Source organism: Ambystoma mexicanum, unplaced genomic scaffold, assembly GCF_040938575.1.
Source record: "Ambystoma mexicanum isolate Mex_15411 unplaced genomic scaffold, UKY_AmexF1_1 Mex_scaf38, whole genome shotgun sequence".
In the NCBI taxonomy this organism is placed as follows: Eukaryota; Metazoa; Chordata; class Amphibia; order Caudata; family Ambystomatidae; genus Ambystoma; species Ambystoma mexicanum.
In genome coordinates, this window is record NW_027182453.1 from 38,018 (window position 1) to 60,463 (window position 22,446).

Consider the following 22,446-nt stretch of genomic DNA (forward strand, 5'->3'; position numbering starts at 1 on the left):
AGCGATTGAGTTGGCTTGAGATAGTGATCACTCCAGGAGAGAGGAGTGGTGAGAGGGATAGAAAGGGGGAGGTCTGAGGAGAGCAGAACATTCAGAGTGTGTCCTGCAGAGTGAGTCGGGCCAGATGGGAGAATAGAGAGTGAGAGAGAGTCGCAAATGTCACGAAAGAATCCAGAGTAAGGACATGGAGCCTCAAGGTGGATGTTGAAGTATCCGAGAAGGGGGAGTTGACTGGTCGAGACCGGGAGGGTAGAGGAGAGGTCCGCCCACTCAGAGAGGAAGGAGGGGATCTGACCAGTTGGCCGATAGATGGTAGCCACAGTAAGGGAATGGCTAGGAGAGAGAGAGCCTGCAGACGAGTTATTCGAACGAGGAATAGGCCTGCGTAGGAATGACAGAGGAAGGGATCTACTCAGGGAAGATCCAGAGTTGGACCTGGGTGCAGAGAGGATCTTGTAGCCGTCAGGGAGCAGACGGTCAAAGCTCATGACAGAGCTGGCAGTGAACCATGTCTCGGTGAGACCGAGGACATCGAGGTCAAGTTCCTCCAGAAGGCAGCAGATGTCGGAGGAGTGTTCGACAGCGAAGCTAAGAGTGGCAATATGAAGAAGGTTGCCTCCTTGAAAAACTTCCGGGGAGGGGTACAGATCAGAAGTATGCCCTGCGGAGTTGTAAAAGAAGCCCGATGGGGGCGCAGAAAGGGAAGGAGGTGAGGGTAAGGTAGCCAAGGAGGAGGCAAGGAAGCCGTGGATGGGGGAGAGGAGACAGCAGGTGAAGAACATAAATTGATAAGGCGTGGGAAGCCTCTATCGAAGAGGAGAAGGTTGGCCTGAGGGCCTTGGATCAAGACGGTACCATTCAACAAAAAATGTAATGATGACCTTAGAAGAGTGGAAGGAGGACAGGAAGGCCTCCCACCGGTGCTACCATTAATGGGAGAGGAAAAGAAGGGAGAGAGCACAGAGACCATATTTAGAGTCCATAGGTCTGGTGAGGGAACGACAAAGAGGATGTCGGTGAAAGTTTGCCTGGTGGAGGCACTGGTATAGGTGTCAACGATAGGGAGGCCTGGGTTGGAGACCAGGATGTCCTTTTTAAACGTCTTCCTACCAGATTTAGTGAGGAGAGCAGGATAGTCGATAGAGCGCCATAGAATAGGTAGGGAGAGGAGAGAAGAGAAGAGGAAGGGAAGTGGAAAACACAGTGCAGGGTGCAGGCAGACGAGACAGAGAGAGGCGAGACAAGTTGATCAATTGGACAAGGCGGCAGTTACTCAGAGTAAAAGACTATCCCAATCAATATTGAAAGCAGGGGAAAAAAATACACCCAAGTTTGTGAGTCCTAAATAGAGGGGAAAAAAGGCCTAGGTTTCACAGTGCCATTTTAAAAACGTTCACAGTGCAATTTTAAAACTGGTAAAAACACATCAAGGGCAGCCCATCAGGGTGGGGGGCAGGCGGGATCAAGCACAAGGAGGCACAGAGGGGGAATGGAACCGGTTGCAAGCCTCAGGGGAGGCTATATAAAGATATATCAACGAAACAGCCAAAGAGGAGTTGCTGATCCCCTCTCGCCGGCCAGGAATGCATCCTCCAACCCATACACAAGAAGGATTAACTGGAGGTTTATGAAGAACAAGCAGAGACAACTCAACACAAAAAGAGATGTTCACTTTCTCACCAAAAGAGGAGTGATTAGTCGCCGGTCACTCACCTACAGCAAATGATTCCCCAAAAAGATTGGGATGTATTTCACATTTAAAAAAGTAGCGTTTGTGGTCCTCGGAGAGTGACTGCATATCGGGGGACGAAATATAAGCCTCAGCAAAGCCAGTCGCCAACATGAAGAACAGACATGCGCAGTGCTGAGATACAGATCTCCAGAGCATGCGCAGTGCTGAGATACTGATCGCCGAGTTTGCAGTGCTGAGATACGACCTCCAGAGCATGCGCAGTAAAAATATGATGAGTGGGCAGAACAACTAGGCATGAACTGCGCATGCTCAGTGAATGTTCTACGTCGCCCTACTAAACAGCCGGGTCACAAACACATTGTGAAGCACGCGAAAAAAAAAGGCATGAGCCGGGCATGGTTACAACTCAGAACGCCATGCGCATGCGCTGTATTCACGTCCCGTGCAAATGTCATAAACATGGCGGGCGCTAAGAGACTAATTTCCAAAGTATGCGCAGGCATGGCACGTGCAAATGGGAGGTCCAATCCAATAATCGGACCATAGCGACGGCCCGCCCACTCTTTTCCACGTGACTTCCTAGTGGCTGATCCCATCAGAGAAAAGGACCATAGCAACAGCCCGCCCACTCTCCTCCATGTGACATCGACGTCAGTGTGCTTTTCGGAGCAATGACGCATTTCCGGGTTAATTTCACTGAGTGCAACTGACCCGCACTCTGGAACTCCTGGAGGCCCTGGCTGCCGGTGCAAGTGACCCGGACTCTGTGTCCCTCTGGCTGCAGGTGGAAGGAACTCCTGGAGGCCCTGGCTGCCGGTGCAAGTGACCCGGACTCTGCGTGCCTCTGGCTGCAGCTGGACCTCCTGGAGGCCCCGGCTGTCGGTGCAAGTGACCCGGACTCTGCGTCCCTCTGGCTGCAGCTGGAACTCCTGGAGGCCCTGGCTGCCGGTGCAAGTGACCCGGACTCTGGAACTCCTGGAGGCCCCGGCTGCCGGTGCAAGTGACCCGGACTCTGCGTCCCTCTGGCTGCAGCTGGAACTCCTGGAGGCTCTGGCTGCCGGTGCAAGTGACCCGGACTCTGGAACTCCTGGAGGCCCTGGCTGCCGGTGCAAGTGACCAGGACTCTGCGTCCCTCTGGCTCCAGCTGGAACTCCTGGAGGCTCTGGCTGCCGGTGCAAGTGACCCGGACTCTGGAACTCCTGGAGGCTCTGGCTGCCGGTGCAAGTGACCCGGACTCTGCGTCCCTCTGGCTCCAGCTGGAACTCCTGGAAGCCCCGGCTGCCGGTGCAAGTGACCCGGACTCTGCGTCCCTCTGGCTGCAGGTGGAACTCCTGGAGGCCCTGGCTGCCGGTGCAAGTGACCCGGACTCTGCGTCCCTCTGGCTGCAGCTGGAACTCCTGGAGGCCCCGGGTGCCGGTGCAAGTGACCCGGACTCTGCGTCCCTCTGGCTGCAGCTGGAACTCCTGGAGGCCCCGGCTGCCGGTGCAAGTGACCCGGACTCTGCGTCCCTCTGGCTGCAGCTGGAACTCCTGGAGGCCCCGGCTGCCGGTGCAAGTGACCCGGACTCTGCGTCCCTCTGGCTGCAGCTGGAACTCCTGGAGGCTCTGGCTGCCGGTGCAAGTCACCCGGACTCTGCGAGCCTCTGGCTGCAGCTGGAACTCCTGGAGGCTCCGGCTGCCGGTGCATGTGACCCGGACTCTGCGTGCCTCTGGCTCCAGCTGGAACTCCTGGAGGCTCTGGTTGCCAGAGTAGCAGGAATTGCGAGAAGGAAGGCTCCGTGCGCGGCCAAAAGCAGGTGAGAAGCCACGTCTCGCTGCGTAGAACCAACATCCGGCCTGTGGTGCTTTGTCCTTTCATAGAGTCCTACAGTTCTAATTGCCCCTGCAGGCCTGACTGGTGCCTGGGCCTGGACAGCCCACTGCCCCGGCCTCTCCTTCTTCCTATCATACATTCATGCGTTGCATTGTCCTTTCATGGGGTACTACAGCTCTACATGGGACTGTGCTGTGGGCGTCTGTACCCACCCACTTGTGAGGTCCCCAGGAGGCCTGCATGGGCCTGGCTACTGCACTGGCCTCTAATGCATCCGATCATTTTTTTCGCGCACAGTGCTCCCACCATCTGCATCTGCTCTGCTGGGAATACAACCTCAGAAGCTGACAGGGGTGTCTGTACTGTGGGCGTCTGCAAGGGAAGGGGGCAATATGCAGGTCTACATGGGGCTGTGCAGTGGGCGCCTGTGCAGAGGTCTGTTATGTAGGCTTCTGCAAGGGAGCAATATGCAGTGGGCATCTGCGGGTGCTGTACAGTGGGCTTCTGCAAAGGGGGTATGCCGTGGGCAGTTCTGTATGGGGGGCTGTGCAGTGTGCATCTATATGGGGGGCTGTGCGGTGGATGTCTGCAAGGGTGGTATGCGGTGGGTAGCTCTATGTGGGGCTGTACAGGGGGCTGTGAGATGGGGCATTTGCAGCACCCACCTGTGTGGACCCCGGGAGGGCTGAATGATACCTGGACCCGGCCAGGCTACTGCCCCGGCCTCTCCGGCTTCCTATCATTTTTCTCCGATTACTTTTTTGCACACAGTGCTCCCCACCATCCGCACCTGCCCATGGAATACAAACTCAATGGCTCCCCTTTCTAAGCCACCAGGGTCGGACTGGGGCATAATATTGGCTCGGCCACCAATGAAAAAGTGGCCCGTAGTTGCAAATGGCAATTCATTATTTTTGTGACAGGCTGTTTGAATAGTACAGGCTGTTTGAATAGTACCCAATGAGTAGGGTGGGGAGGGGGCTGTTCAAACGTAATGCTTTAAAGGATATTTATTCAGTAACACTGGTCAAAACTAGTAGTTGCATAAAAAAGTAACTCATGAAAGTGACACACTTTGACCAGAAAAACTGGCACACACTAGCATTTAGCGTTTTTGCGAAGTTCTTGAGTCACAATGTAATAAAACCTGTTTAATTTGTATAGCAGTGATTAATTGACATTAGGTAGGAGTTACTTAACCATGGCGTGTAGTTTGGGAGTGACGCGCATGCCGAGAGTGGGGGGGAAGGGTGGCGCATTGTAGTGTTTCGCCCTGGGCACCCAATGGACTAGAAACTGCCCTGGGTGGATGGGATGTGGGCGTTTCCCCTCTGTAGTCTTTTGGGTTCAGCCTCTGGGACAATTTCCAAGTATGGGTGCAGCTGTCCAGCCCAATGTCTATATTACATGCTTGATTCCCCCCCCCACCCCCCTGCTGAAGTGTCGGTATTACTGGTTTCAACTGCTCAGTCTGTGACCCTCCAGCGGTTTTTGAGTACCACAGTCTGGTGTGCTCTTTTATCGCCTTCCCACCTCTGATCACTGACATCTTATTGCTCAGACACTTGGTGCATTGGGCCACAGAGAGGTGACCAGTGCATTGTCGCACGTGGGATGTGTCAATACAGCTCCGATATATCACCTTTTGGGGGGCAAGGATTAGTATTCATGATCAGTTTCTCATCCTTCAGTCCCTATTGGGATTGGCAGGTTCTGCGTTCTCAAAGCACACCAGGGGTCGGTGGCCCTCCACTTCACTCCTTGCCTGGATATTTTAGAGGATAGAGGTGCTCAGCAGGTTCCGGTTGGTTCCTCTTGTAGCCAGTGCCTAGTCTCACAGGTCAATACTGCTCCGATGCGTTGCCTTGGGGCATGGGGGGCCGGGGGCGAGTTAGCATCCATGATCTGCATCCCCTTCTCCTGTCCCCATTGTAATCGGTGGGTCAACACGTTCTTAGCCTTCATAGCAGATGTGCCTCTAGATGCCATTTGCAAGGCTGCCACTTGGAGTTCAGTACACACCTTCACCCAACACTTCTGTCTGGACACAGTCTAGTGGTGACACACAGGTGGGACAAGCGGTGCTGAAACATCTCTTTTTTTTGCAGCACTACCTTCTAATAACCCACCTCCTTCTAGTAGTGCTTGCTAATCTACGCAAAGCATGTGATTTGAAGCAGATCTGCAAGCCTCAGAAGGGATACAGAGTAATCATATTTCTGAGGCTTGGATCTGCTTAGATTCACATGCACCCGCCCTTCTCCCCTCTTGGAGTAGAAGGTGCCTGGGTATTAGAACCATGGGTCTTTTACACCTCATGGTTCTTCTTACACTTCATGCTTACACTTCCCTCTTGTCAGGAACAATCTGAGGGACTTCGACGCGTGGGGGAATCATGGGTACTAGGGATGGTATTAGTCACGCCCTGCCGATGTCCCTTTTCGAACTTTGAAAAACCTCATGTGCATTACTCCACAGCTTCCACTAGATGTCGGCCTATGGAAAGCATGTGCATCTAAGCAGATACAAGCATCAGAAATACAATTACGGCGAGTAATGTATCCCATATATATTTATTTTCACCTACTCGGCCACTGGTGTTCTCCTCCTACCAGGTCCATTGCTCAGGGAGGCAGTATTTACTTGCAGCTCACAGCCAGAGCAGTTGTTGTCTTTCGGTGATGATTATGCTACAAGGACATCTGGCCGCTGTAATTCTCAGGTTTGCAAGCAACCCGCTAACATCCAGACCCACAGTGGGGGTTGGGAGGGTGGGGGCAGTAGCCCACAGTCTGGCACTCCAAAGCAGGGCATTTTGCCTTGGTGCAGCACCCTATAGGACTCTGACGCTTCCACCCTTGTCTTTGGAGGTGGTGCCCCAGGTCGAGTCTCCATTAGAGTGCATCACCTCAACCCCCCCAGCCCCCCTCCCCCTGCTGTCCCACCAGAGGCCCCCAGACAGCCCCTGTTACCACTAACCTGCACACCTCCTGGTCCGCATCCAGTCCTATAAATATTTGTTCTAATTGCAGACATGTGTAGTATCTTTTTAAGAGAAGCATGAATTGCGCAAAGCCTGGTCCCTGTAAAAAAAAAAGAAAAGGTATCCGCACCCCAGAAGGCAGCTCGGTGGGCTAATAGAAATACAAATAAATACTTTCCCGGGGGCGTAGAGCTGAAATGCTGCACTTGGGCCTTCCTGACTTGGGTTTGAGCGCCATTACCAGATCTTCCTTCACCCAAATGTGGTATTTAATGCTGAATTGAAAATAGTTGAGATCAATTACAGGCAAGAGCCCTCTTGTCTACCTGAAGTTGACAATTACCATGCCTACTGCAACACCATACTACATACTTCACTGGTTCTCGTCAGTGCTTCCCAGAGGGGAGCCCTTCCCTGTGAGTTGTGGCCGCCACCTAATAGTCCATTTGTGGGGTTAAGGGCCCCTGTTCTGTGAAGGAAGTCCCTAAACCCTTTTATCCAGGATCTTTTGAATACCTCTGAAACTCAACCTAAGAATACTGTTATTGTAAGATCTCTTCACTTAGATTTGATATAACTGAGACGAGAGAGAGCCAAGAAAACATGCAGAGTAATAACAGGTTGACTGGCAATGTACAGTAATGAGTTGGCCCAAGGAGGCATGAATTACATCAAAGGCACTAAAAGACTTTGACGTTAAGCTGGGGAGGACCCAGCTACACATCATAACTGATGGACTTAGGAGAGAGTAGGGACGGCCTCGCGAGAAGGCAGCGTCTGTCCAGCACAGCCCAGGAGAATCAAACCCAGAGCAGAGTCCTCAGAGGCAGTCTGTCCTCAGACGAGAGGACCTCGTACAGGGCATTGAGAAGCCTTCCCTGAGTGGGTACGGACCCATCTCCACTAGCAGCTGCCAGAAACCAGGTGGTTGAGCAACCTCAAGCAGATGGACTTTGTGGTCCATGAACTGTACTGTGTTTGCCGAAGCAGCAACGAGAAGCTGAAAAAAGACACACTGACGCATGCAGAAGAAAAGCCAACCCTGGAACCGGTGACGTGCCCCAGCCACAATCAAGGTAACGGAAGCCGCAGGTAACCCGAGTCGGTTCTTGTGAGGTACTCTAGTCAAACCAAGAGCCAAGAAGTACTCTGGAGTCATCTCCCTCGTCCTAGTGATAATCTACAAAACTGCGAAAGGCGAGAGTGGGTCAGGAGTCCTCTCCCTTGTCACAGTGGGTACCTAAACAAAGTTGAAAAGTGTTAAAGGACAATAACTGTTGGAGTAATCTTCCAAACAATAAGACTACTACTAAACGGACAAGAAACCCTAATGTATCAGTGCCAATGAAGAGAAGATTGGAAAGGACAGTGAAACAAGGGACTCTTTCAAATGACTCTACAAAGACGGCCCTCAAGGTTGATCCAGACAGACCAGAAGAAGGGAGTAATTCTCCTGGCCGTACCTGTTTTGTCGAGTCAGAACTTACATCAAGACTGTTGCAGAATCCAATAGAAATGATGCACTTTGCTGGGAAAAGAGGAATCTCATCCAGAGGAGAGGCTGATTTTTAGACCAACACAGCGTTTACTGCTGTAGGGGGCCAATAAGATGAAAAGACTCAGACTTAAAAGTACCACAACCTTTGGAAGGAGGTACAGAAGGTTGCATCAGTTTCTGATGTTATCCTTATTTGGAGTATTGGCAGCTTGTTGTATAATGCTGCCAAAGTAAGACTTTGTTCAGCCTTTATCCAAAGATCTGAGGCTAACTATTTCTTAAAGTTACAATGCAAGATCAAAATGTATGCACCATTTCCACTCAGCTCTGCGGACAGTTGCCCACCATGCCCAGAGTTTCGGCGAGAACCAGGGAGCTGAGACGTGCAGTTTTCTTTAACAATTTTAAAGGTGTCAATTCATTTGCAGCTGCTGAGCAAGTAGTAATACGTTGAGACCATGGTAGAGGCAGGGGTAATTTTGAAGTGTTCTGTTGTGCAAGCACCAACTGTTCGATTATGGTGCCAATCTCTGCAATACTTTGGGCTGAGCCTGCCTTTTACTAGGTGAAGTAATCTTAAAAGGGATCAACAAATTATCCAAGAAATGCCCCGAAGAAACAGCATAAATCTGGAGAAGGAAAAATTAGATCAGGAGTATGTCCCTTTATATGTGTAGAGCCTATCCCTAATTAAGGCAGTGATGAACTGTCCATATAAGATAAAATGGAGTCAGCCCAGAAATTGAAATGTCCTAAAATACAGATTGTTATGGGAAAGAGCCAAAGCCGATAAGTTTGGAAAAAAAAAGCCTTTTCAAAGGTCGTCCAGCTAAATGAAGGTGGGCTATATGTAATCAAAAAGTGAAGTGTAAAAGAGTGAGTGGCCAAACTTCTCCTTAACAGATTCCATTTCTATATCCGGAGTCTCAGGGTAAAATCAAACAAATGAGGTAATTTCTTAAAAATTAAGGTGACACCCCCCCCCCCCCCCATCACCAGGTTGGTTGGTGTTGCGATCAATGTGTAAAATGGAGTAGCCTGCAGGTAAAATGTGCACCATATCAGTGCCAGATGGTAAACCATGTTTCTGTTAACCAAATCGGGTGCATAGTCTTGCAGAAATGTATGTTATATACACCCTAACATGTCCATGCAACCTAAGATACATAAGGATACCAGTCAAAAGAATCATCAAGCAATAACCTGTATCGGAACAAAAACTTGTCACCACTGGTAGACCATTTTGTAAAAAGACACACAAGACCAGTTAAAATGGACTTTTTCTGGAAAAGATCCAGATATCAAAGAGGGCGGTAACTTTGGAACCATTCTTCTTAAGGAGGAGCAGAAGTGGATTTTTTCACTGCATACTGACACGCAGGGTCTGACTAATTAATTGGCATGACTTGGCGGCGATCCTACCCACTTAGGATGATGCCTATCTGAGACTAGGGCCCTGCATCTGGAATTCACCCTGTGCTCTCCTGATTCTATCCAGGAACCAGGTGATGGCCCACATAGCCACCTATACTAGATCATGAATTTGATAAGTTCAAACAGATAGACAACAGGAGGCAGTGCACGGTACTGTCTGAACATAGGTCTCCCTACAAGAAAACACAATTGTACTTACTGGAGGACTTTACCTATGATCCTACATCCAGATTTAGACTGGAGGGCATTTTCAACCACCCAAACATGCTCGACCTCATCCATATTCTAGACTGCGGCATTTGCCACTTCCCAGATTACTCGACCGCATGGGATATACTTTGGACATCACAGTAATGGAGCAATATAGAAACTGGTCTGAACTGTTTTATCACTACTGGATTCCACTCCAAGATGGTAAGGCCTCTATGGAAGCTTTTCCAGCGCCTTTGTGAGGCGTGCAAGGGATATACAATATGAAAGCATGACATCCGTCACGTGATCTGTACATCAACCAGGCAACAGCAGACTATTAAACTGAGAGTGGCTTCTTAACTCACACAAGGAGATGCGCACAGTAGGAAGACTAGAATGATGAATTGATGAGGTAATTTTGGGGGTATTTAATGAACCATTGAGCAAAGAGATGTAGCAAAGCTTTCAACTATCTGCTATACACCGGAGATAACCGCAGTAATAAACGTACTTGCAGTGTTTTTTTCATTTTTAATACAGAAATTGCATCGGGTGAAGCAGGTGACTCCTGTCCCCTGTATAAATGATATTCTTGGACACACAAGACTGTTAGGTTAGATTTTCATTTCTATGCTAAATCTCCCTCCACTGTGAGACCCCCAGCACTTCTTGCTGGACTTGGGATTCTTTTTCTATGTTCCCCACTCACCCTTTTACTTTTTACTGGTGCCGTTTTTCTGGCTCTCCATAGTGGTTTTGGATCTATCCTTTCCTATAACTTTGTTGGGCATCTGCAATGTAGTATTGCAGCACACAGCACTTCTGTACAGTGTTGGTGGGCGGCCCCGTGGGCATCCATTTTTATTTTCTCTTGACTTACCTTGCAAAACACATGCTCTCAAGGTAGAGAGATTTCCATCCCAATTACATTTTATTTTGAGAGCAGCACACCCCAGATACACAGTATACCCTTTCTTACTGTTTCTGTAACATTTATGTTAGTGACAAGCTTACTGTTAAAGCTGGTGGCACTGAACATACTTTAGTGACTTTTTGGAATTATTACACACAGGCTGTCAAACCAGCCACGGTAATGCACAGAAAGGTCACCATTCTGCTAGAATGGTGGCTTCTTGGTTTGTTCACTTTCTTTTTTTTTTTTTTGGTGGCATTTTTAATGTGCTTGTCCTTTCTTGGTCCTTATGTTGTCTGCCTGCAGGGTGGGGTTGGGGGTGAGGAGGGCTGGGCTCTCCCATGTGGATGGGGGTGCTTACAGGGTGTGGGTCACGGGTTCTCCCATGTTGAAGGGGCTGCCTGCAGGGTGGGGTCAGTGGTGATGGGGAGGTGGGAGGGTCCTGGGTTTTGCCATGTGGAGGGGGGGGTTGCCTGCAGGGTGGGCTCAGGGGTGATTGGGGCAGGGTTCTGCCATGTGTAGGGGGCTGCCTGCAGGGTGTCACTCCAATCTGTTGTGTTGGGTGCGGGTGCTGATGTGGTGCACCATGCGACTGGCCAGATTGCCCATGCCTGAACCCAGGTCTGCTTGAAAACACATTGGATAGTGGTTCCTTTGGGAGCATTGCCATTTGGTGACAGCTTTACCTGTCATCAGGCCCATCTTTGCTGAGAGCCACATGCTTGTTATGGTCGTTTGGCCAGTGCGTTGTGAGGGGAAGGGTTGGAGGATGCATTCAAACTCATCAGATTTAACTTGGCAGCTGGCTCTAGGGTTCGGTGCTCCCTTGATCCACTCCATGTTGAGGATGGAGCTGGCCTTCTCCCACGAGGGTCAGGTCAAGGGGGGTCCACGGTGCCGCCTCTGGTGTCTAATGATTACTGCTGGTGTTTGGACAGGAGGCCGCAGACGCTGCCCTTTAGGTCATTCTACCACTTCCTACAATCCTCAGCGTCCTGTGGGACGGTGCCCTCAGCTGTGGCATTGTTTCAGATAACTGACCAGATGGCTGCATTCCATTGCACTGATGTTTAAGGTGCCGGGAGCCAAATAGCTCCTCGGCATGGGCCTTCACCTCGCCATCATGGACCTGCAGCTCCACCTCATAAAATGTTTGCTGCCTCTGACCAGTAACGTAATTCCACCAAATATGGGGAGACTTACTGCCATGGACTCGGTTTCGGCGCTAATTCAGCTGGACTGAATTACCGTTGCTGCTAATGGTGAGTGGCCGCTCCCACCACTATTTAATGCAGCAGTGATCTGTTATGCAATGGACACACCTTGTTAACAGGGCACGGTACTGTGCTGTTCTATTATAATTTATGGTGATGTTCCGTGAGTGTATAGACCAGTGCTGTGAGGCAGTATCTTGTAGCACTGTCAGTCGCTTTCCTGCGCCCACACCGTAGTTATGTCCCAAAGACTCTCCCTAAGCTGTACCAGGTCACGGCAGTGCCCAGTAGAAGGCCGCCCACTGAGGGGGGGGGGGGCGGCGCCGCCTTTGTGCACTTTAGCCCTGGTGGCCCTCATGCTAACTTGTGGCATGTGGGTACCAGCACTCTCAGCCTGTTGTTGTCATCTTCACGTGCGTTTTATGAGTTCTTGCGAGAAACAAAAAATTGCTTATTCCTGACACCTCAGGGCCATCCCATTCTCGCATCGTGCCCCGCCTCTCAGCACTGGTGACCATGACTAGGTAAAGGGCGAGAGGCATCCAAACGTGGGAAGGAGTTTCAAGGCACCAGCGAACAAAACGCATGCCAAATTGTGTGAGTACCTCACACATACTAGCAATACCTGATAATGATTTCAGTGCCTTCTATTTGAATTGACCGCCTGATGTCTAACTTTCCATTTGATACCAATACCTGGAAAAAGAATTGTACTACGCAAAAGCTGTTGGCCTTTCTGTACTTGCGATTGGCACACCAAGAATGTCACCCTGCCCTTTTATAGCCCGCCTCAGTCACATCTCGTGCAACGATCATCTTTGACTAATCAATAGTTGTACAACTGAACCGAACCTTAAAGGTTTAGCACCTCATTAGCAAACTATGGATACCATGTTAATTATTGACCAGCTCTCTCCTCCTAAGAAAAATATATAATTTCTCTTTCTTTACCTATATTGAACAATCATGAAGTGAAAACCGACCATCTTATTTCCCCTTATTACTAAAGGAGGGTGACCAGATGATTGCATATTATCTGCACACCCCTTCTTAGATTTGGGGATTAGCTGGTGCTAGAGGTCAAATGTTTTGCCTTAGAATATCGATAAGGGAGATCAGATAGGAGAGAGGGGACAGGCAGCTTGTCTGTGTTTGGCATTTTACCGACCCAATTGACTGCCTATTTCCAGGCCAATCTCTATGGCCATTATCACTCACTACCAGATTCCCATGGTATTTAAATGATATTGTTGGGATTTTGTATTTTTACATTGTTTTGTTCTAAATAAAATATGTATTTTTGTAATAGAGGTGTGCTGAGATATTGGGCATTATTTGATTAGCCTTAAGTGTGTGTGTTTTTGGGAAAGTTAGAGTTGATCTAGCTCATTCTAGAGTGATGGATTAAGGGAGGCTTTCGGGCTGCTCTATTAAAGAAAGATCATTGAATCATTCAGTAAAAATGCAGGTGTCTTGACTTTGTTTTACGAGTGGTTGGACCTGTGGCTTCGAGGTACTTCGAGCTTTGTTCTGAGTTTACCTTTTCTAGTGCATATCAATTAACATGGGTGATTTAGACAGTGAGGTAATGTGGGTTTTTAGGTTACAGGAAATAAGTGTATTTGTTATCTTACATACTTCTAATGTAAACACACAACAGTAATAGATTGTATGCAATCACCCGACAATTTGGTCTTAACAGAGCCAACGGAGAAGGTTTTGCAAATGGGGTCCATCTAATTTGCATAAGAATACATTAATTTGAGACCAACATTAATATGATATGCTCATTAATGTCACCCCAGTTTGGTTTTTAGTTTCTCAAGTAACGTTAGTGCTTGCCACCTATTGTATACTCTGATAGGTTCATCATATACACAGTCTTTTAGACCATATGCTTGCCAAAATGGCATCTGGTGTGTGTCTGCACAGACTCCCACACTTTCCAACACTACCCAGCAGGTGCATGTCGGAAAGGCAAGTGAACATGGTTCATCTGGACTGGAGAGGAGTATGCCTTGTGCCTCACGCATACCCCATGCAGAGGAGGAGGGCGTGTGGAAGGCAACAGAACAATACAACACCTTCGAGGCAGAGGAAAGAACCAAGAAGCAATCCATGTCTGGCCTTCTTGAGTCCTCCCACCAACCAGTTGCTCGGGCCTCCTGCAGGTTCAGCCCTACTATGGTGGGATGGTCCATTGGGCAGACCACCAAGGAAAGGGAAGCATTGAGGATGATAGCCAGGTACTAGAGTACAGAGACATGGGCATGGCTGAAGGCAGCAGCAAGGTGTGGTTTAATAGACCAAGCACGGCAGGCAAAGTCATTCACAGTATCATGGCAGGCTGATGCAATATTAATGATGCAGGGAAGTGGATGGCCTTGGCCATGCACAGCCTTTACTCCTACTAGAATTACATTGCCAACGTGTGGTAGTGTTCAGCTGTAAGGTTCCTGACAGCCCAGCTGAAACAGTTCACCAACTTGTGAAACAATGCAAGGGTCTAGGAAAACCTGTGCATTACATTTGTGGTAGACAAAGATGTCTCATGAATGAGTCTATGGTCTTTGCTATGTCGGGAGGGGTACTGGGTCAAGGGCAGGAATCTGGCTCATTCTGCTTCTTAGTAAAGAACCTGAATGATGGAGTTTTTAATTAGTTTTCACTAAGCGAGTTCCGAAGCGTGCATGTAGAGACTAGGATGGAGGGTGTTGAGGTACAGCAGGGCATTCTACTTTTTATTGCAATCGCTTATTATAGTACATTGTGGCAAAATAAATGGATCAACTTTTGGGGAGCACGGACATTGGATTCAAAGGGGACTCTAGATCGATATGCGCCACACAAGGATATGGTTAGGCCAAGATTGTTAAATATTGTGGGCCTTGAAATCCTAAAAAAGAGTTGTTGCTTCTGGAGGGTGGTTAAGCTCACACAGCCTATGGTGGTGGCTGCACAGATGACGCACCTGAGAACTGTTGAGGGGAGCTTGTCTTCTAAGGATTACCCCCTCAGAACATGGAGCACTCCCAAAAAATGTGTTAATTGTGTCACCTCAAACTGGTATTTTTCCCCCCATACTGGACCGATGAAAGGTACTCTCATATACTGTTGTGATAGCTACCTACACTAGACACACAATAAATGTAGGACTGACGGATGAACAGGTGGACAGTTGCGCATTGTGGTGGGTTTATGCATACTATTCACACGTAAATGCATCTTATTCCAGGGTCGCTGCCATATGGGTTGCAAGAGATGCTGGCAATGAAATTCTCACCCTTTCTGATCATGGATGTGCAGGATTATGTTGAGCGGATTCCCCTGGAGTAGGGTGAGTAGAATCTCCACAGTAGATCATTGGGAATCATGTGTTATCACTAAATGGCAGCATCAATTTGTGGATGTTTGTAGAGATGGGGCAACATCCCCATTGGTTACTAGGGATGTGACGAGAGTAGTTCTTGGTCACAGTGCAGAGGGTACAGGGGCGCGCTAGATTCAACCTAAGGTGCAAGGATCAGAATCCTCAAAAAGGTGTCATGTTATGGAGTTTGGTAAGTAACAGACCCATTTACACCCACTCCTTAACAGTAAAACCTAGGGTGTGCCACCTCCTGAAAACTGCACTGTGGTATTTTGAACAGGGAAACAGAAGTGAAGTGGGATCCCTCTGGCCAATTAAATTTAGTACCTGGAGATGGGGCACTTATGTAAAAAATTAGGAAGGCAAATGGGGTGATGTGGAGTTTGTGGAGTCTCTCCTACACTTTATTCTTTTGGTCTCTTGACACAAAGTCCAAACTCATCCATCATCTACAGGATTGACAGAAAAACAAGCTTATCTAGGTTTAAAGTCGATGTTTGAATGTAGTGGCAGCATGGCCTGTGCCGTTCTCACCATGGGAAGAGATTGGCGCTTTCCCTTTAAATCACAGTTCTGTCCCGGTTTCCTCAATGGTGCTGTTAATTATATTGTTCATATTTTGGCCAATACACCCGTCATCAGTGATTACACAATGGACTGGTCAAGCAGGCACCCGATTGGTGGCAAACTCCTGCCTTTATCAGTTGTGTCTGGAAATTGGGAGCATCCGTGTGCTATTTAGTCATTTCAGAATAGATATATTGGTAGAACATATATACATGTTCCTGATGATTAAAATATGCATTTAAAATGTTTGTTCCTAGTGTTTTGAATGCAAAACATTTCTAAATAAAAATGAATCCCATTATTCCTGCTGCATGTTACCTCTGTTCCACTAAATGTTCACATTGGAGCCCCACTTCTCTGCCCCCTATTAGGGTGCCTTTCCCCAATAGATGGCACTTCAAAGTCAAATAAGTTACTATATGAGGAGTTACTACTGAGTAGTCTTATGACGTGTGCTGCCTGTGATTGTGAACACGTTGAAACTAATAATGTGCGTCTCCTTTTATCTCAGTAGGTGACTGATGCCCCAGAAATGCAACAGTGATTTAGATTCCCTGGACTATCGCAGGGAAAAGCTTCATTGTTAGAATATATTTCCAAGCATCTTAGAAGAGTGCAAGTTTGGTGTCCAGTTGCCTTTTCAGAGTATTCAGGAACTCGGATTGCGAAGCCTGTTGATACATGATGCCTTCCGTCCATGCAACCTCTTTGTGGTAGCATCCAGTAACCAAGCATGTTGATGCTGTAAATCCTGGGTGAGGGGGATATCTAGCATGAAAATGACAATGTGTTATGTGCAGTAAGAAAAGCATTTCTCGTTTGTGCTCTGAATTTGGGAAAAGGTTAATTGAAAAGGCTTCTCTTAAGTCAAGGCACCAACAATAAACTGGCAAGAGACTTTACACGTGAACAACATGTGGGAACAATTGCCATCTTTCAAACATACTTCTTGCCCACATGAGGACATGGGTGACAACACATATCAGTGCACTGAATTTGATGTCATCCATTTGCATGATAAAGTTATCAGTCACCAGCAAATGAATAAAGGTGAGAAACCTTATGAGTGCACTGAATGTGGTAAAGGGTTTGCTGCAAAGGGTGAGCTTACTATCCACCACCAGAGAACACATACAGGTGAGACGCCTTATGAGTGCACTGAATGTGGGAAAGGGTTTGCTCGGAAGGGAGCTCTTATTATCCACCAGCGCACACATACAGGTGAGAAACCTTATGAGTGCACTGAGTGTGGCAAAGGGTTTGCTACAAAGCAAGATCTTACTATCCACAGGAGAACACATACAGGTGAGACGCCTTATGAGTGCACTGAATGTGGGAAAGGGTTTGTTCAGAAGGGAGCTCTTATTATCCACCAGCGCACACATACAGGTGAAAAACCTTATGAGTGCACTGAATGTGGGAAAGGGTTTGTTCAGAAGGGAGCTCTTATTATCCACCAGCGCACACATACAGGTGAAAAACCTTATGAGTGCACTGAATGTGGGAAAGGTTTTGCTCGGAAGGGAGCTCTTATTATCCACCAGCGCAGACATACAGGTGAGAAACCTTATGAGTGCACTGAGTGTGGCAAAGGGTTTGCTACAAAGCAAGAGCTTACTATCCACAGGAGAACACATACAGGTGAGAAACCTTATGAGTGCACTGAATGTGGGAATGGGTTTGCTACAAAGCGAAAGCTTACTATCCACAGGAGAAGACATACAGGTCAGAAGCCTTATGAGTGCACTGAATGTGGGAAAGGGTTTGCTACAAAGGGAGAGCTTACTAGCCACCAGAGAACACATACAGGTGAGAAACCTTATGAGTGCACTGAATGTGGGAATGGGTTTGCTACAAAGCGAGAGCTTACTATCCACAGGAGAAGACATACAGGTGAGAAGCCTTATGAGTGCACTGAATGTGGGAAAGGGTTTGCTACAAAGGGAGATCTTACTAGCCACCAAAGAACACATACAGGTGAGAAACCTTATGAGTGCACTGAGTGTGGGAAAGGGTTTGTTCAGAAGGGACATCTTACACGCCACCAGAGAGCACATACAGGTGAGAAACCTTATGAGTGCACTGAATGTGGGAAAGGGTTTGTTGAGAAGGAACATCTTACACACCACCAGAGAAAACATACAGGTGAGAAACCTTATGAGTGCACTGAATGTGGGAAAGGGTTTGTTCAGAAGGGACAGCTTACAGACCACCAGAGCACACATACAGGTGAGAAACCTTATGAGTGCACTGAGTGTGGGAAAGGGTTTGCTCGGAAGGGACAATTTATTTGCCACCAGAGAAAACATACAGGTGAGAAACCTTATGAGTGCACTCAATGTGGGAAAGGGTTTGTTCAGAAGGGACATCTTACACGCCACCAGAGAGCACATACAGGTGAGAAACCTTATGAGTGCACTGAATGTGGGAAAGGGTTTGTTGAGAAGGAACATCTTACACACCACCAGAGAAAACATACAGGTGAGAAACCTTATGAGTGCACTGAATGTGGGAAAGGGTTTGTTCAGAAGGGACATCTTACACGCCACCAGAGAGCACATACAGGTGAGAAACCTCATGCATGCACTGAATGTGGGAAAGTGTTTGCAACAAAGGGGGAGCTTGCTATCCACCAGAGAAAACATACAGGTGTGAACCCTTATGAGTGCACGGAGTGTGGGAAAGGGTTTTCTACAAAGCAAGAGTTTACTAGCCACCGGAGCACACATACATGCTTTCCGTAAAGCTATGAAAACCATCCTCTTCACATAAGGTTCCACGCAGCACCATGAATACTAATGAAATGTCCCACTGCATAAGCTGCATTGTAATGATCAAATGCATAAACTGTAATGACAACTATGTTTGTAGCAATCATAATGTGCCAACGACTGCTACCATTCCTGTACCCATGTTACTAAGCTCCTGCAAGTAACAGTGCCTCAATGCCCCTGGGCTGTTTGCGCGCTATATAAATAAAATACATACCTGGAACGCCCTCTGTCTAAGCTCACTGGTTTGTCTTTCCTTCATTTTTCTAGATTCTTATGTTTCAATGCCCACTTGCTGTTAGAACCCATAAACCTTTAGGTGAATAAGTGCCATAGGGAAAGATGCTTAATAAAAAAAATAAAAGGCAACTTGTAATGCAACCCTACAGATAAGCAGTGTATTAACCATTTACTCCCCAAGAATTAGCAAACACTCCCTTCAAAAAAGTAGCCAAACTCCCAACTGTAAAATTGGAAGCAATGGACAAATTGGTGCCAACCTTCCTGCTTTCTCCCACTCAGGTTCATGAATATGTTCATCCCAGTGATACCAGCCAGGCAGTACCAGTGGATGGTGGTTTACAGGGATTTCTGCCTGATATGTAGAGAAACTATAAAGTCATGTATATTTTATTTTACATTAATTGCTAGTCATAAAGAAGTGTGAATTAAAAAGTTGCAATTTCTTTCTACTTAAGTAAAAAGAACAAATGACTTGCCTCTCTGTAATGTTTTGTCTGATGGTTATGCCTGTCATAGATTCCTCATCTTTGATATCCATATCCTTGTGCAGCTGTTATCCAGAAACCATTCTGCCAATAGGGGGCGATGCACAGCTCTGTATCAGTCCAACCCTCTTTTCACCTCGCACCAAAATGATATCTGGGCCAGTATAAGTAGCGGTGCTGTGCCCCAGACCTCAGTTCCACCCTCCTTTCCTAGCATTCTTGATGCTGAGGGACTGTAGAACTGATGGTGTACTAGCTTCCCAGAAGAGGGGCAGGAAGGAAGTGCAATGAGGAATCTGTGGCAGGAACATCCATCAGAAGGAGCATTACTGAGAGGAAAGTAGTGTTCTACTAATGGATTCCTTCCTGCATGGATTTCTCATCTATGATGGACTCCCAAAGCAGTACGTAATCTGGAGGAGGGAGGAAAGTTAGCACACAACCTAAACTACAAAATTCTGAAGGACTGCCCTATCCAAACTGGCATCCTGGCCGCAAGGGAATCCAAGCAGTAATTTTTACTGAGCATGTGGAGAGACGCCAATGTTGCTGCCTGCCAAATGTCCAGGACAAGGGACCCCCCCCTCTGCAGGGCAAAGGTGGCAGCCCCTCCTGGTAAAATGAGCCCAGATACCCTCGCCCACATCCTTCACAACCAGATCATAGCATTCTGAGATGCAGAGAATGATCCAACTGGACAGGGTCCGTTTGGTCACAGCCCTGCCCGCACCATCGCAGCGGGGGCAAATATGAAAATGTGGAAAGGTCTGTCGGAATTTGAGGATTTAATTCCCGCTGACAAGCTGGACGATTTTAAGGCTGCCATGTCAGATGCCAGAGTCCTGGCGCAGGATATGCTTGAGGCTGCAGCGCATCATGTTGACACCCCGGCTCGGGGCCTCATGCTTGGCTTGGACACCTCTCGTCAGACTTCGCTTCATGACACACAGTTTTCCAAGGATGTTCAGGATAAAGTTTGGGACCTGCCTTTTGACGACAAAGAACTGTTCCATTCGTCAACGGATGTAGAGCTGACCAAGACTAAGGACAGCACTCAGACAGCCAAGTCCCTGTCCGTTCTGGTGAAACCACCTTTCAGGGCTCAGAGAACGCACTCACATCCTCGGCCCTCCTCTGGTTTTCGGGGGTTTCTGAATCGAAAGACACGTAGAGTCGATCCTGCAGCTGGAAACTCCCATCGGCATCAGCAGCGAGGCCGGTTTTCCTCTTGACCCTCTGCCTCCTCCTCAGGATCAGGTGGTCCCGCCACCAAGAAACCTGCTAAATGAGGGTTTTCGGCGCTCGCATGAGACCCCGGTGGGAGGGCACATTTAATCTCACTGGGAGGCGTGGCAGACTATCACTGAGGACCGGTGGGTCTTGTCCGTTGCTCGGGCAGGCTTCCGCTTGCCTCTTCCCACCCCACCCCACCCCCCCACCTCACCCATCAATCCTCCCTTTCAACAGTCTGGGACGCCCTCCCTCAGAGCCGAGGTCCAGAAGCTTCTGGATCTCAAGGCGGTGCAACCTGTTCCCATAGGGGAGCGAGGGGAGGGCTTCTACTCCCGTCTGTTTACGGTGCCCAAACCCAACCAGGCTGGCCTGCGCACCATCCTAGACCTTTCCCAGTTCAACCTTTCTCTTCCCCAAGAGAAATTCAAGATGATCACCCCCTGTCAGATAAAGTCCTCTCTACAGAAGGGTGACTGGCTCAGCGTGGTGGACCTTCAGGATGCTTATATGCATATCCTCATTTGGAGCCTGCATCGGTGTTAGGCAGAAACCTGTGCAGTTCCCTTTGGGAACACTGCAAAAGATTTAGGACTACAGGTGTTGGCAGTAAACCCACTTGGTAGCAGTCTGTACCACCCAGATTTACCTGGTAGCTGTGGCTGAGCAGTCAGACTTCCCTCAAGAAGAGTTAGGCAGTATGCAAAGTATACAAAATAGGCACTCAGACACAATAATACAATCAAAAACTGACCAGAGCTTTGGTATCAAAGTATATAATTATTTTTTTTAAAACACACTGTTTGAAACACTCCAGCACTCTTATTGTAAAACACTCTAAACACAGTTACTATTATAATATATACAACCCTTATTCCTTATCAGATGAGTCTTAGTTAACACCACTTATTTCTATACAGAGGTGGGCGCTTAACTATAGATGGCACTCCAATAAGTTCATGAAGAAGGGAGGGGAAAAAGACAGAATATGGAACGATACACCACTAAGAATTTAGGAACACTATTAGCAAGGCAGAAGAGCAAAAGTCACTTGTGAGCCAAAGTCCATAGGCTGGGCCCACTCTTAGAGAGAGCAGAGCACAAATGCACCCAAGATCACACAGTTACACTAGGCTTAGAAAGTCTTGCAGAGAGTTCGAAAAGAGTTTAGAGAGGCTCAGAAAAGTTTAGCCAGGGTGTCCCAGGCTAACCCAGGTTCGAAAGCCGGGGGCTAAATCTACCCCGTACAGTCGGTGGCAAGGGAAGCCAGGTGGGACACGGTACCTTAAGTGGGAAGGATCCTCCAGGGTGGCAGTTGTTCCTGGCAGCGGGTGCAAGTCTCGTCGTCCAGGGGAAGAGAAGATTTCGACTTGGAGGAAAGATGAATTCGTTGCACTGCCAGGGAAGAAACCAGCCGCAGAGTTTTCTGGTTAAGGGTATTACCCTTAATTTCGCGGTCGTGGTAAAACGTGGTATTCCGGTTGCCGGGGTGCTTGGCACAGGCAAGGCGGCCACGAGATGCGTCGGGAAGGCGAAAAGACGGTGAAACTGGTTATCCCCACCAGTCAAAGGAAGAAGACTCTCTGGCGGGAGATCTCCTCTGTCGTTGGGAAAAGTGGTGAGACGGTCCAGCAGGGCTCCACCGGTGGTGTCGTCGTGGCAGGTCGGCTCAGCTTCTCCCTCTTCGGATTCTTAGGTCCTGTGGCGACTTCTGAAGTTCCAGTCCCCAAAGCCCTGCTTTTATGCAGAAAACCCCCATTCACTCAGCCTAGCTGTCACTCAAACATGACCGGCTCACCACTTGGGCCAATCAGGACGGAGTGCGACTTGAGTTGCCTAGGCAACTCAGTCCAGGGTGCCTAAATCCCCCTCCACCCCTCCTAAGTACCCCAGACAGAGTGGCACCACTTTGGAGGGCTTCTGTGGAGAAGCCCGCCAAAAAGTGGAACAAAGGGCTCAACTTGGGTTGGAGTCACAGAAGAGAACACAAATGCCATTTTAGAACCGAGTTTTGGCAAAAAATACCAACCGGAGAATTAAT

At 48.3% G+C, this 22,446-nt stretch overlaps 1 pseudogene; it reads left to right on the top strand.

Annotated features, from left to right (window-relative positions):
• The first annotated feature begins 2,190 nt into the window (after positions 1–2,190).
• Positions 2,191–22,446, top strand: part of LOC138559112 (zinc finger protein 585A-like) — a 145,046-nt pseudogene continuing 124,790 nt past the window's right edge.